Consider the following 15,033-nt stretch of genomic DNA (forward strand, 5'->3'; position numbering starts at 1 on the left):
TGGGGCGCGGGGCCAGGCTAAAGCCGCGCCCCGCACTCGCCGCCGGGACGGGCCGGGCCTGCGCCGCGCCGGGCCCGCGCCGGGCAGCCCTGAGGCCCCCGGGCCCCGCCGCCGAGGGCGCGGGATGGAGGCGACTGGGATGGAGGCGCCCGGCCGCGCGCCGGAGGCCCGCCCGCCCGCCGCGGCCCCTTACCTCGCGGTCCGCCGCCGCTCGGCCGGCTCAGGGGCGCCAGGCGCGTCCTCCGCCGCGGTCCGCAGCGTCCTGCTCCCCGGGCTGCCCCATGGCGGGGGGCGGGGAAGAGCCGGCGGCCGCCGCGGCTGCCGCCGGCTGGAAAGTCCCGGCTGGGCTGCAACCCCGGCTCGCGCACGCGGCGGCCGCGCCGCGCTCCCTCGCTCCCTCGCTCCCTCACGCAGTCCCGCGCAGGCACTTCCTCTCGCGCGCTGGAAATCCCCGGCGCGCCCGCCGCCCCGCCCCCGCCGCCCGCGCGCGTGGGAGCGGCAGGAGCCCGCGAGCGCCGCCGGCCCCACGCGCCCGCCGGTCCCCGCGCGCGCCCGCGACCCGTTGCTAAGAGCCCTCGCGCCCGCCGCCCGCCCGCCCGGCCTTAGCAACGGCGGGGCCGCGGCGCGGGGCGGGGACGGCCCCGGGCGCCCCCCACCTCCCTCCAGTCTCCGCTGCGCGCCCCGCGGGCCTCCACGCTCTGCGCCGCCCCCGCCGCGCCCCCGCCGCCGCGCGTCCCCGTGTCCCCGCCTTTCCGGGTCAAGAAGCCACGCAGGCCGCGTGGGGGCCGAGAGGTGCCGGCGCCGCTCCTCCCCGCGGCCACCTGGCCCGCGCCCCCACGCCGGCATACGCAGCCCCCGCGCGTGCACGTCCGTGTGCCCATGGCCACACGCGACCCCTACGTACATGTACGGGCCCTACATGCGGCCCCCCGCAATGTAGCGGACGCATACACGACGCTCACACGCCCCTCACGCGGACACGCGCACACACGCTCAGTAACACCGTTGGCACTAGTACCAGGCCACGCACCCTCGCGCACACGCAGGTGGGGCTGAGGATGACTCAGGCCGTGGGGCCCCTTTCGCGTGCAGAGGGCAGGGCTCCACATTAGTTTAGTGGCACTTTCCTTTCTCCCTCCTGGGGACCCTCCCACACCCACGAGTGGTGTCTTGCTCACGGGTGGACGGGGTGGCCAGTTTGCCACATGCCCCCAGCGTCCTGGGCGGTCCTGACTGCCCCTGCACACCAGGCCGCTGGGGGCCTGCGCGTTTCTCCCGAGGGCTTGGCCTTCTGCCCCAAAGGCATCAGTGATGACATCAGTGATTCACCTAGGGCCACCAAGACAGCAGCCAGCCTGGCTGGGCCTGGCGAGATGGGGAGCGAAAGGAGGGCTTCTGGGCGACTCTGGGCCAACTGAGGGGTAAGGCCTTCGCTGGAGTTTGCAAGTCAGTGGTGAGGAGACAGAGGACTTTGCATTTTTCACTTCTGGAGAAGGCTTATAAAGAGCCCTACCCCAGAGCTGAGACGAGTGTGAGTAGCCAAGGCCAGTCTGCCTTCTTGTACTGCTCCAGTGACTCATGTGAGTGGAGGCAAGAAGTCCAGCATCTCCCCCTGAAGCTTCACCCATGGAATGTTCCAGAACCTCAGATAGTCCGACCTGGCTCCATTAGCCCAACAGGTGCTTGTTCTACAGTCACACTCACCAGGCCACAGTGGCACCTCTGTCTGCGCCACAGGCACAGCTCTTTTAGAGGTGACAGGCCAGCCTTGGCCTTCCCTCACAGGGACCGCTGGAGTCCAGCGGTCTCCCCCGCCCCCATGGTAGACTGCTCTTGGGAGCCTCAGGTGCCCTTTCTTGCCTGTGAGGAGTTGGGATGTTACTGATCTCAGGCTCAGGGTCCCAACCACTTCCCTTAGCCCAGGCACCGAGGCCTCCCATGTCCCCAGCCCTGCTAAGCCCACAGTCCTGGCACCCTGTCGACTAGGGCCCACTCCCAACACCTGCCTTATGCTGTGTGTTACTTAGGATCTGGTTTAACTTTGCCAAAATCAGGATAGACTCCGTTCCCTAGGCTGGACTATTTTTGGTTGTTTTAAAAGAAGCAGGACATGACCGGGCACCGTGGCTTACGCCTGTAATCGCAGCACTTTGGGAGGCCGCGGGCAGGCAAGTCACCCGAGGTCAGGAGTTCGAGACCAGCCCGGCCAACGTGGTGAAACCATGTCTCTACTAAAAATATAAAAATCAGCCGGGGTGTGGTGGAGGGCGCCTGTAATCCCAGCTACCCAGGAGGCTGAGGCAAGAGAATCACTTGAACCTAGGAGGCAGAGTTTGCAGTGAGCCAAGAATATGCCATTGCACTCCAGCCTGGGCGACAGAGCGAGACTCTGTCTGGGAAAAAAAAAAAAAAAAAGGATGGTGGCTCATGCCTGTGGTCCCAGCACTTTGGGAGGCTGAGGCGGAAGGATTGCTTGAGCCCATGAGGTTGAAGCTGCAGTGAGCCATGATGGCACCACTGGACTCCAGTCTGGGCAATGGAGTGAGACCCTGTCTCAAAAAAGGAAAAATAAATAAATAAACAAATAATTTAAAAAGAAAAAGAAGAAGAAGCAAGGCAGAAGGTCCAAAGACCCATGAGAGGGTTTTCTGCGGCTGCTTTCATGCTCCAGCCTAGCATTAGAAAGCAACATTCAGAATAAAGTCAGGCACAACCAGGCTGAGCCCTCTGCTGGTGAGACCGATTCCCTCCCTTTCTCTCCCTCCCCTCCTCGTCCTCCTTTTTCTTCTCCAATTGAGCAGTTCTGAAGATCCTCTGCTGTGGGGAATTGAAGGGGCACAGGACAAAGAAGTTTGCCCCAAGCAGGGCAACTGCTTTGGGGGTTGAGGGCCGGTGTTCTCGCCCCTGCAATTAGAGCCACTGGGCAGCAGTGATGGGCAGGAAGGAGAGCTCTCTCCTTGCTGTACTTCAAAGGCAGATCTCTGTTCCCTATGGCAACGTCCAACAACAAACTGACAGCATCTTTGGACACATTTCTCACAGGAGTTGATGTAGCATTACATGTTCTGCTTGCTGCATTTTTGGGAGAGGTGCATGCAGATACTCAAGTGACTCACAGACATGCAACAGCTCAGAAGGCCATCCTGTTTGTTTTTCAGTAAGAAGGAAAAGGTATTCACAGCAGAGTGCCAGGGGCTTCAGGGCTAGGAAAGGGGTTTTCTTACACCTCTCCCTGAATGTGATGGTCTGTGCCTCAGGTGACGCCTTCCCACACAAAAACCATTGGCCCCTGTGGGTCAACTTGGGCTGAAGGGTGCTGGCAACTTCTCGCACTCAAAGATGCTACACGTGGCCTGGGGGTGGGGGGTGGAGACCTTGGTTTTGATTTGTTTTGTTTTCTTTTGAGACGGAGTTTCACTCTTGTTGTCCAAGCTGGCGTGCAATGGCGTGATCTCGGCTTACTGCAACCTACACCTCCCGGGTTCAAGTCATTCTCCTGCCTCAGCCTCCTGAGTAGCTGGGATTACAGGCACGCACCACCACGCCTGGCTAATTTTTTGTATTTTCTTTTTTTTTTTTTTTTTTTTTTTTTTTTTTTTTGAGGCGGAGTCTCGCTCTGTCGCCCGGACTGGAGTGCAGTGGCCAGATCTCAGCTCACTGCAAGCTCCGCCTCCCGGGTTTACGCCATTCTCCTGCCTCAGCCTCCCGAGTAGCTGGGACTACAGGCGCCCGCCACCTCGCCCGGCTAGTTTTTGTATTTTCAGTAGAAACGGGGTTTCGCCATGTTAGCCAGGCTAGTCTTGAACTCCTGACCTCAGGTGATCCGCCCGCTTCGACCTCCCAAAGTGCTGCAATTGCAGGCGTGAGCCACTGCGCCCAGCCTTGGGGGGCAGATCCTGATGCATGGCAGAATCACGGTTTTACTAATTATTCCAACAAGTGGCTTCTGAACCCTTGAATACATTTTACATGGTAACCCAATTGTTCATAACCTGTGTCTGTACACACATGTAACAACAGATCATCTCAAACCTGCGACGCACTCCGATATTTTCCATTCTGTTTATTTTTTTTATTTTTATTTTTTTTTTTTTTTGAGACGGAGTCTCGCTCTGTCGCCCAGGCTGGAGTGCAGTGGCCAGATCTCAGCTCACTGCAAGCTCCTCCTCCCAGGTTCACGCCATTCTCCTGCCTCAGCCTCCCGAGTAGCTGGGACTACAGGCGCCCGCCACCTCGCCCAGCTAATTTTTTGTATTTTTAGTAGAGACGGGGTTTCACCATGTTAGCCAGGATGGTCTCGATCTCCTGACCTCGTGATCCGCCCATCTCGGCCTCCCAAAGTGCTGGGATTACAGGCTTGAGCCACCGCGCCCGGCCCATTCTGTTTATTTTTTAATGCTGGCCATGACCCTCTAAACTTACTTTTGATTCATGACCTGAAGTTTGAAAGCACCATTTTAGACTGAAAGAGCTACTAAAGATGTCGAAGGGGATTCAGGGAGCTAGAGTGGTCGTGGCGCCAAAGCACCCTGCTCTATCGTGAGTGCACACTGAGGCAGCTGGGCTGGCAAGCCCATCTTGTCCTTGAAGTAGACCCTGGCTGACAGCAGAGGTCGCCAGCAAGGAAGCAAGCTGCTGGTGCCCTTCTCTGGCCAGGGATGCTCGTAAACAAATGCATAGGAAATGGGGGTGGGGAGGCAAAGCAAGCCAGCCGTGGTGGCGGGCACCTGTAATCCCAGCTACTCAAGAGGCTGAAGCAGGAGAATTGCCTGAACCTGGGAGGCTGAGGTTGCAGTGAGGTGAGATCACGCCATTGCACTCCAGCCTGGGCAACAGAGCAAGATTCCGTCTCAAAAATAAAGGAAAGAAAGAAAGGAGGGAAGGAAAGAAGGAAGGAAGGAAGGTCGAGATGGGCGTGGGTGTGCAAATCCCTCACGTGGTATATTCAAGAGGGGAGGAGAGGGCAGTGATGACAGGGAAGGTGAGAGGCTGGGGTCCCTGGCCACAGAAAAACAGTTCTAGTGAGCTGGCTCACACCTGTAATCCCAGCACTTTGGGAGGCTGACGCAGGAGGATTGCTTGAGGACAGGAGTTTGAGACCAGCCTGGGCAACACGGTGAGACCTCGTCTCAACAAAAAAATTAAAATAAAAATACTTAGAGGCTGGGCACGGTAGCTCACACCTGTAATCCTAGCACTTTGGGAGGCCGAGGCAAGCAGATCACTTGAGGTCAGCAGTTCGAAACCAGCCTGGCCAACATGGTGAAACCTCGTCTGTACTAAAAATACAAAAAATTAGCTGGGCATGGTGGTGGGCGCCTGTAATCCCAGCAACTTGGGAGGCTGAGGCAGGAGAATTGCTTGAACATGGGAGGTGGAGGTTGCAGTGGGCCAAGATTGTGCCACTGCACTCCAGTCTGGGTGACAGAACCAGACTCTGTCTCAAAAATAGTAATAATAACAATCAATTAGAAGAAAACCAGTTCTGATTTTCTCCATGGACTGCTCAGGGAGATGAAAATATCTTTTTTTTTTTGAACAGGGTCTCACTCTGTCACCCAAGCTAGAGAGCCATGGTGCAATCATAGCTCACTGTAGCCTTTACCTCCCAGGCTCAGGCAGTCCTCTCTCTTTACCCTCCTGAATAGCTGAAAACACAGGTGTGTGTCACCATGCCCAACTACTTTTTTTTTTTTTTTTTTTTTTGGAGGGACAGGGTCCCACTACATTGCCCAGGATGGTCTGGAATTCCTGGGCTCAAAAGATCCTCCTTTCTCAACCTCCCAAAGTGCTGGGATTATAGGCGTGAGCCACTGCCCCCAGCCATCCTCATTTTAGGGAACCCATTCTGGGATTTGTATGCACACATGTGCACACATGCACACTCACACGCGCACACACATCTCTGGCATTTTCCTGAAATCTTTTGGGAGAACATGAATCTTGGACGTGGCTGGCATCCTACAGGCAGCTTTGCCTGGAGCCCCACGCCCATCTTGACCGACCTTCCTTCCTTCTTTCCTTCCTTCCTTCCTTCCTTCCTTCTTTCCTTCCCTCCTTTCTTTCTTTCCTTTATTTTTGAGACATAGTCTCGCTCTGTTGCCCAGGCTGGAGTGCAATGGTGTGATGTTGGCTCACTGCAACCTCAGTATCCCAGGTTCAGGCAATTCTCCTGCCTCAGCCTCTTGAGTAGCTGGGATTACAGGTGCCCCGCCACCACGCTTGGCTAATTTTTGGGGTTTTTTTAGTAGAGACAGGGATTCACCATGTTGGTCAGGCTGTTCTTGAACTCCTGACCTCAGGTGACCCACTCACCTCAGCCTGCCAAATTGCTGAGATTATAGGCGTGAGCCACCTCACCTGGCCCACCTCGACCTTTAATGCCTTCTGAAAATAGATCCATCTCCATCATGCTCCTAAGAAAAAGCATCTTCTGCTGAAGGCATCATGGGAGACTGGGAAGAGGATTGGGATGAAGCAAAACTCATTAAGCTCACTGTGAACACCTCATGCCTTCCTTAAAATCCCATTCAGAGGCGGCACCACTCTGCCTCATCACTGTCCTCAACCTGCAGGCTCAGAATAGCCCCTCTGTGGCCCCCAACCCCAACCTCATCCTAAGCAACTCAGCCCCAGCCCTCAGCAACCCACTCCACTCAGCCAGGAAAACCAGTGATTGGCGGGCCCTTGGAGGGCCCAACTCATCTCACCTGGCAACAGCCAAGGAAGTGAGCCCTGGTCCTCCCTGCACATTGGAAATTAGGAGGGGGGAAATTATTGGGTCCAAATTAAGTCTTGGATTAATGAAACGAAATGTTCGAAAAGTACAGAAATTATCTAATTTGTCAACATTGCACTATGCCTCCCACCATGAACAGAGGCACATGCAGTGCCCTCCCTCATCCCCCGAGGCTGAGGACAAGTCTGTAGGGTCACAGGCTGCGGGACAGAAGCGACCCCTTCCTCCTTCCCCGTGTTCATTCAGTCCAGAGCTGCTGAGTGGGGACGCCCCACCCCCCAGCGCTCCACCAGCACAAAACCAACTGCATGCCTGGCCTTTCGGAGCTTACTTTCTTGTGGGTGGAGACAGAGAACAGATCACCACAAGTGAATCTATGAGAGCTACAGAGAAAGCAATGCAGGGGAGGGAGAGGGGAGGCCTAGAGGGAGACGCCAGGGAGGGCAGCAGAGGAGGTGCCCTGTGAATGTTAGACCTGAGAGAAGGAGGCAGACCCGCGGGACCAGTGGGGAGAGCGCCCAGGCAGAGGGAATAGCCTGGCCAGAGGCCCCATAGTCGGTGAGCACTCCACGAGGTCAATGTGCCTGCAGCCAATGCACAGGGAGAGAGGCGCGGAGGATAGACAACAGGGTGGGGTAGGGGCATGGGGAGCTGGACATCCATGGCCTTTTGGGTCCTGACAGGACTTTAGTCTGAGATGGGGCACCCACTGTAAAGTTTGATTGACAACTTGTATTCTATCAAAACTAACCTCATATTTGATCTTCACTTTCTTCCAGCCAATAAACATCTGTTGAGCATCAGATAAATTTGAACCACCATGGGACATTATCTTGTGTCATGAACAGACCACAGTTGACTCTCAGTTCCAGCAAGTGGGAGCTGGGGGAGTGAAAATCGGCACGCAGCTGTGGACAGCAACTGATAACACAAGCGTCCTGAGTGCTGAAAACAGAGGCCAATCCCTCTCAACCCAGTGATCCCACATCTGGGACTTTTCCAGAGGAATAACACCCAACACTGGAAACCATCAGGTGCCTCCATCTTTGAGACAGAGCAAGCAGGGGATGGGGCATTGCCTTTCATCTGGTGGCTGCCACAGAAGTGATGGTGGGCGCCCAACAGGCAGGCCCTATTGATCTGGTTTGTTTATTTGAGACAGGGTCTCACTCTGTTGCCCAGGCTGGAGTGCAGTGGCACGATCTTGGCTCACTGCAACCTCCGCCTCCCATGTGCGCCACCACACCTTGCTAATTTATTTATTTATGTATTTATTTATTTATTTATTTATTTATTAAATTTTAGTAGAGATGGGGGTTTTGCCATGGTGGTCGGGGTGATCTCGAACTCCTGGCTTCAAGTGATCCCCCTGCCTCTGCCTCCCAAAGTGCTAGAATTACAGGTGTGAGCCACTGTGCCTGGCTTGATGTTATTGTTGTTTAGACGGAGTCTCCCTCTGTCGCCCAGTCTGGAGTGCAGTGGCTTGGTCTTGGCTCACTGCAGCCTCCACCTCCCGGGTTCAAGTGATTCTGCTGCCTTAGCCTCCCAAGTAGCTGGGATTACAGATGCCTGCCACCACGCCCAGCTAATTTTTGTATTTTTAGTAGAGACAGGGTTTCCCCATGCTGACCAGGCTGGTCTCGAACTCCTGACCCCAGTGATCCACCTGCGTCGGCCTCTCAAAGTGCTGATCTAGTTTTTAAATGAATACATATTAGGTTTGTTTAGTGTCAACTCCAAATGCCATAGAAACATGTCTAGTCCTTTTTTAAAAACTCCACTTCAGAACCAATGGAGAGAAAATGGCACGTGGCATCCACAGGGCATGGTCTGTGTGCCAAGGTGGCTCTGGCCACATCACTGCTGTTCCCAAAGGGCAGCTTTTGCTGAGCTGCTCGCAGTGGCCAACGTGCCTGCAGCCCGTGCACAGGGAGACAGGCACGGAGGATAGACATGAGGGTGGGGTAGGGGCATGGGGAGTCAGACATCCATGGCCTTTTGGGTCCTGGCAGGACTTTGGTTTTACTCTGAGATGGGGCGACCACTGTAAAGTTTAACTGACAGCTTGTATTCTATCAAAACTAACCTTCTATTTAATCTTCACTTTCTTCCAGCCGATAAACATCTGTTGAACTTCAGGCAAATTCATGATAAACCCATGATATCCACCCGCAAATGGGCCCCTGGCCTGGCACAGTGGCTTTGTGCCTGGAGCATGAAGGACACCACAGGACAAGCCCCCAGCTCTTCTTGCCAAGAAGTCCCCCCAAAAATAAAGGTGGTGAGCTCCCTAGGAAAAAGGAACCCATGAGGAATCACTAGAGCTGGAGAATTCTCCACCAGAAATCGAAAAAGCAGAACTCAACTCATGACTAACCGTATGCTCTTAGGAAGACACTTCTGTGCCTCCTGGCCCTGGGTTTCCCCTTTTGTAGAGCGGAAATTAGTTGGCCTGCCCTACCCCAAGGGAGCTTCAAGAAGGCAGCCAGGGCTGGTGAGGACCATGAGGCCAATGTGTCCGGGGGGGGTGCCACGATAATCCAGAAGAAAGGCACAGGTCTTTTGGAAGCTGTCACTGTACTACTGTGGAAGGATCAGCCTGTCTTTCCTCTGTATGTGAAAGGTGTTTTAACTCTCGGCTCCACAATCAATTGCTGTGGCTAAAAATGATATCTGCCCCCACATGATTAAAACAACACTAGGAGCTGGGTGCAGTGGCTCACGCCTGTAATCCTGGCACTTTGGGAGGGCAAGGTGGGCGGATCACTTGAGGTCAGGAGTTTGAGACCAGCCTGGCCAACATGGTGAAACCCCATCTCTACTAAAAATATGAACATTAGCCAGGCATGTTGGCGCACGCCTGTAGTCCCAGCTACTTGGGAGGCTGAGGCAGGAAAATCGCTTGGACCCGGGAGGCAGAGGTTGCAGTGAGCCAAGATCGCACCACTGCACTCCAGCCTGGGCAACAGAGTGAGACTCTGTCTAAATAAATAAATAAATAAGTAAGATCATGGGTCAACCAACTTGTGCTCCTGAACTATGCTGAGCAGAGAACGCCAGGCCTCCTCTTGCCACCCAGTTCTCTGCCAGAGGCTTTGGTCCTTCTGGCTGGTTCCCTCTCCCCAGGGATGCCCGTGGCCTGCAGAGGGTGGAGACCATGCTCACTCTCCATGGTAGGAAGACCTGGGCAGCCCTCAGAACATTCAACTTAGTTGAATGAATGAATGAGTGAATGAGTGAGTGGGCCGTCCACCCCAAGTCTCATCTGTCCTGTCCATACGCCTCCAGTTTCACTGTGTCATGCTTCATAATAAGTAACTGCCCGCACAGGACCGTGGCCCAGAGCTGGGCTCAGAGCTGAGACTGGCTCTGGCATGTCGAGACCGGCTCTGGCATGTCCACACTGGAGAAGCTTAGAGTAGGGCCATCTGTCTGGACGAGTCAGAGGAACCTGTCTTGAATTCTCGTATTTAATGTGTGAATTTGAAGTGCATTTGCGAGGCTGAAGATTGGAGTCTGGCCGAGGGCCGTGACTCACGCCTGTAATCCCAGCACTGTGGGAGGCGGGAGGGGCACTCGAGTCCAAGAGTCCGAGATTAGTCTGGACAACATAATGAGACTCTGTCTTTACAAAATATCAAAAATAAATAAATAGCTGGACATGGTGGTGTCTGCCTGTAGTCCCAGCTACTTGGGAAGCTGAGGTGGGAGGATCATTTGAGTCCAGATGGTCAAGGCTGCAGTGAGCTAAGGCTGCTCCACTGCACTCCAGCCTGGGTGACAGAGGGAGACCCTGTCTCAAAAAATAAAAAAAAAAGAAAAGAAAAAGAAAAAGACTGAGGGTCTTTGGCCACCCCCTGGCCTCACCAAGTGTGAACATGAAAGAAACTCATGGCCAGACCTCCACCCAGTCCAGGCCAATCAAGAACCTGGCTCAAAAAATATATATATATACACACACACGTATATATATACGTGTATATATACGTATATATAGATATATGTGTTGTGTGTATATATATAATGTGTGTGTGTGTGTAGGAATGGTGGCTCTTGCCTGTAACGCCAGCTATTTGGGAGGCCAAAACAGGAGGGTCACTTAGGCCCGAGAGTTTGAGACCAGCTTGGACAACAAAGTGAGACCCCGTCTCTACAAAAAATTTAAAAATTAGCCAGGCATGGTGGCATGTGCCTGTGATCTCATCTACTCAGGAGGCCAAGGTGGGAGGATCGCTTGAGCCTGGGAGATTGAAGCTGTAGTGAGCCATGATTGCACCACTGCATTCCAGCCTGGGTGACAGAACAAGACCCTGTCCTCTGCCCCACCCCAAAAAAGAATCCACTCTCAACCCCTGCCGTTGTTTGTCTCTGGGAGTAGTTTCAATGACCAGCTCTGACTTTGTTCTTCTCACCCAGGTTATGTGTGGGACAGCCTAATTGCATTTGTGTCTTTTTTTTTTTGATGGGGCCTCACTGTCACTCAGACTGGAGTATAGTGGCACAATCATGGCCCACTGCAGGCTTGACCTCCTAAGCTCAGCCAATCCTCCCATCTCAGCCTCTAGAGTAGCTGAGACTATAGGTATGTGCCACCACGCCTGGCTAATTTTTGTATTTTTTTGTAGAGATGGGGTTTTACCATGTTGCCCAGGCTGGTCTCGAACTCCTGGGCTCGAGCAATCTGCCCACCTTGGCCTCCCAGAGTGCTAGAACTACAGGCGTGAGCCACTGCACCCAGCTTCCTCTACTATTTTCTAAAGGTACCCAAATCAACTCATGTCACAGGGGCATTTACCATTGAAATGATAGTCTAAGAGCTACCTTTTTTTTTTTTGAGACAGAGTCTTGCTCTGTCACCCAAGCTGGAGTGCAGTGGTGCTATCTCGGCTCACTGCAAGCTCTGCCTCCCGGGTTCACGCCATTCTCCTGCCTCAGCCTCCTGAGTAGTTGGGACTACCGGCGCCTGCCACCATGGCCCGCTAATTTTTTAATTTTTTTGTATTTTTAGTAGAGACAGGGTTTCACTGTGTTAGCCAGGATGGTCTCAATCTCCTGACCTCATCATGTTGGTAAGACTGGTCTCAAACTCCTGATTTCAAGTGATCCGTCCTCCTCAGCCTTCCAAAGTGCTGGGATTACAGGCGTGAGCCACTTTGCCCCGCCTCTCACAGGCGTGATCCACCCGCCTCAGGCTCCCAAAGTGCTGGGATTACAGGCGTGAGCCACCACGCCCGGCCTAAGAGCTTCTTTAAGTGAATAGTCTCTTTGGAATTAGCAAGCTATGGAAATAACTCTGCTTCATCAGTTTGACAAGAATTTGCTGAACACCAGCAATCCTTCCGAAAGCTAAGATCTCCTTTCAAAAGTGTAGGGAGCCTTAGGCCATGATTAAAGGGACCAAAAACTGGAGTGAGCATCCATCCGGGCTCTCTGCCGACCCTGTGGCCCCTGGGCCAGGTGTCTTGGGCTCGTTCCTATACCTCTGGGGTGATGCACATCTCCTCTTTTGGGGTATAATGTAGGCACCAGTCTGTTTAAGAGTCAGTCACCAGGCTCATGTGAGGCCACCCCATGAAGCCGCTGGAGGAGGGTAAGTTCCTGCCAGGTTGGGCCCTCGAGCACTCAGGATGCAGCCTGGAGTGGCTGTCCCCGACGGCTTGGTCACGGGAAATGGCCTTTCCTCCCTTGCTGTTTCTTTTTGAGTATGTGGCAAACTAAAAAATTTCCCTGCAGATGGTTAAGGAACCAAAATCGGATGCTCTAACTTTGGTTTGGGGATTTTGCTCTTCTAGTGGGGCACCTCATTCTGCAACTACAGATGCCGGAACTGTGCAGCCGGCACCCCAGAACAGAAGTTCTCTGAGCAGCCACTTCCAGGTCACCCCCAGAAAGGATGCCATTTCTCCCTGGGCCCCCCCTGCCGTGGTCCTCCCTGGGGAAATGATTTGAGTAGGCGTGGGCTGTCTCAAGTTCCCAGGGTAATCAGGAAGTGGAACTTGGATGCCTCTTCCTAGTGTTCACTTGGGTAGATGTGACATCTCCTGATTCCCAAAAGAAAACAAAAGTTAGAATAGGATTAAAGAGGCGGGGCAAAGTGGCTCACGCCTGTAATCCCAGCACTTTGGAAGGCTGAGGAGGACGGATCACTTGAAATCAGGAGTTTGAGACCAGCCTTACCAACATGATGAAACCCCTTGTGTACAAAAATTAGCCAGGCATGGTGGCAGGCACCTGTAGTCCCAGCTACTTGGGAGGTTGAGGCAGGAGAATCACCTGAACCCGGGAGGTGGAGGTTGCAGTGAGCTGAGATCATGCCACTGCACTCCAGCCTGGGCGACAGAGTGAGCCTTTGTCTCCAAAAAAAAAAAAAAAAAGGATAGGATTAAAGAAAAAATACCCCAGCGATTAAAGAAAAATTCTCCAGTTTGTCCAGAACCTGCATTCTTTTTTATTTTTCTCCATTCTTTTTTTTTTTTGAGACGGTGTCCCGCTCTGTCGCCCAGGCTGGAGTGCAGTGGCCGGATCTCAGCTCACTGCAAGCTCCGCCTCCTGGGTTCATGCCATTCTCCTGTCTCAGCCTCCTGAGCAGCTGGGACCACAGGCGCCCGCCACCTCGCCCGGCTAGTTTTTGTATTTTTTAATAGAGACGGGGTTTCACCGTGTTAGCCAGGATGGTCTCGATCTCCTGACCTCGTGATCCGCCCATCTCGGCCTCCCAAAGTGCTGGGATTACATCTCCATTCTTAAAGATGAATAAGAACCGAGCTTGCTCCGGTCCCATCAAGAGTAACATCTGCTGTGTGTCTTCGAAATATTCATTCGTGGCCGGGTGCGGTGGCTCAAGCCTGTGATCCCAGCACTTTGGGAGGCCGAGACGGGCGGATCACGAGGTCAGGAGATCGAGACCATCCTGGCTAACACGGTGAAACCCCGTCTCCACTAAAAAATACGAAAAACTAGCCAGGCGAGGAGGCGGGCGCCTGTAGTCCCAGCTACTCGGGAGGCTGAGGCAGGAGAATGGCGTGAACCCAGGAGGCGGAGCTTGCTTGCAGTGAGCCTAGATCGCGCCACTGCACTCCAGCCTGGGCGACAGAGCGAGGCTCCGTCTCAAAAAATAAAAGAAATATTCATTTGTTCACTCCGTCCACTGGACAGTTGAAGAATGGGGTCTTTTCTGAGCCTGTTAAACTGTAAACCCTGTAAAGCTGCCCAGCCAGGCTGGGGGTCTTTCATTGCCCTCCCCTCCTGTGAGCCCCACAAAGGTGAGCCAGTAGCCACCCTTCCTCCCTGCCTCTTTAACTTCGCTCCACCTGGGCTTCATAACCCTGTGTGGACTCTGAAGTGGGGCAGCCACCAACTCGCTGACACTGTTTTCAGAACTGTGAGTTGTGGGGCTTTTTGTCCTTGCATGAGGGTCCAGCTGCCAGTGGGTAGTCAAAGGACCTGAAACTAAAAATGCAATAGAATCTCTGACATGTGGTCAAGAATAAAAAAAAAAATCAGCCTAAACATACAACTGTTTTTGTTTTTTTGTTTGTTTATTGTTTGTTTGTTTGTTTTTTTGAGATGGAGTCTTGCTCCGTCACCCAGGCTGGACTGCGGTGGCGCGATCTCCGATCACTGCGAGCTCCGCCTCCCGGGTTCACGCCATTCTCCTGCCTCAGCCTCCCAAGTAGCGGGGACTACAGGCACCTGTCACCACACCTGGCTAATTTTTGTATTTTTAGTGGAGACGAGGTTTCACCGTGTTAGCCAGGATGGTCTCGATCTCCTGACCTTGTGATCCCCCCGCCTCAGCCTCCCAAAGTGTTGGGATTACCACCCAGGCGTGAGCCACTGCGGCCGGCCTAAACACACAACTTCTAGTGCTTTTCATAACGAGGCAAAATCCAGTAGCATCATTTAGACGCATTGAAGCTGGGAAAATTTCAAAAGTGCTGGAATTTCCTCCAAGCCCTTCCCTGATACCCATTCTACCCGCCTCTCCCATCCCTTATACCTGCCACCATTTCCCCCCACCAGCATTTCCCCCATCCCTCCTCATCGTCCTATTCTCCCCCCACTTCCCCAACTAGTTCCCCCACCATTCTCCCTTATTCTCCCCACAACCCCCTTGCAATTCCCCCCATGACTGCCACTCCCTACCACTCATTATTCCTTCCCTACCAGTCCCTGACCCTGCTCATGCTCCCCTCTTCCTCCCCCAACCTGTTCACCATCCTCAGCCTCCCTGCAAAGACTGAAGAGTGGGCAGCCCCTGAGGGCTGGGTATAAACACCAGCATCTCTACAGGG

The 15,033-nt window shown here is 53.8% G+C and overlaps 1 protein-coding gene across 7 annotated transcripts in view; it reads right to left on the reverse strand.

Annotated features, from left to right (window-relative positions):
- Positions 1 to 480, reverse strand: part of TRAF3 (TNF receptor associated factor 3) — a 138,855-nt gene extending 138,375 nt beyond the window's left edge. For 3 of the 7 annotated variants that reach the window (XM_033191204.1, XM_033191203.1, XM_033191198.1), the window contains exon 1: positions 194 to 477. The gene's annotated coding sequence lies outside the window, so the exon portion shown is untranslated. Of the gene's footprint in view, positions 1 to 193 lie in introns of all 7 variants that reach the window. The other 4 variants (XM_033191205.1, XM_033191201.1, XM_033191202.1 and 1 more) reach the window with 3 other exon arrangements.
- Between the last annotated feature and the right edge of the window lie 14,553 nt (positions 481 to 15,033).

This window comes from Trachypithecus francoisi, unplaced genomic scaffold (assembly GCF_009764315.1).
Source record: "Trachypithecus francoisi isolate TF-2019V2 unplaced genomic scaffold, Tfra_2.0 Lachesis_group3, whole genome shotgun sequence".
In the NCBI taxonomy this organism is placed as follows: Eukaryota; Metazoa; Chordata; class Mammalia; order Primates; family Cercopithecidae; genus Trachypithecus; species Trachypithecus francoisi.